Genomic DNA, 947 nt, shown 5'->3' with positions numbered 1-947 from the left:
TCACTAAAAAAATTTTTAGAAGACATGAAAATAACTTTTAACATGATTCAAGGGAAAGCTAAGCTAAATTCCCTATAAATATATATGTATTTAAAATTGTAGATAAAATTCACAGTTATTTGGATTTTTGCTTCTATTGAATAAATTATTTTCTAAATAAGCTTTTGGGGTGTTTACTTGTTTATAAGTATTACACATAAAACAGAAAGTAATCACTTTCTTCGGAGAGTTTGTATTATAGAAGGTGGGAGAGAGAGTATGAAAATAATACAGTAAGGTACAGAGAATATCAGACAACAGCAAAGTACTATGGAGAAAAGTAGATCAAGGGAACAAATAGGTAGTGTGGGGCCAAAGGCTGTCGGGGGAGTGCCATTTCCAAGCAGTAGGTCTGGAAAGCGTCACTAAGGAGGGAAAGCTTAAAATCCAAATTCTAAAAGTATAGGAGAAAGTGCAAGTTATGCACATGTTTGGGAGCAGAAAAACATTCATGCAGAAGACAGACTGAGTACAAAGGCCTTGGAGAAGAGTCCTAGGCTTGATGAAGAGTAACAAGGTGTCAGTGAGGCTGAGGAGGGAAAAACAAGAGGGATGCCACAGCCGGAGGGCCACAGGGACTAGTGAGTAGGGCCCTTGCGGCATTGAAAGAGAGTTATGCAGGCCCGAGGAGAAATGGGAGCTACTGGGGGTTCATGTGAAGCAGAGGGTGTGACCTTCCTTTTATTTTGAAAGTACCACGCTGGCAGTGAGTATCAGAATATACACCGTGTGCATCTAAGCAACTGTATAAGTTCTCAACATTTCCCCATTTTATGTGGTGCTTTTGTTTCACTTCAAGATGCTTGTTTGGAGACCCAGTCCTAGCCCAGGTCCGGTGAGTGTGTGGAGAGCTTCCTGCTACCCTGCGCCGGCGGGACCAGTCCCAGCCCAGGCGCAGCGTGGGCCGA

This window comes from Octodon degus, unplaced genomic scaffold (genome assembly GCF_000260255.1).
Source record: "Octodon degus isolate 3935 unplaced genomic scaffold, OctDeg1.0 scaffold00156, whole genome shotgun sequence".
Classification (NCBI taxonomy): Eukaryota; Metazoa; Chordata; class Mammalia; order Rodentia; family Octodontidae; genus Octodon; species Octodon degus.
Note: the sequence above shows the minus strand (reverse complement) of the source record.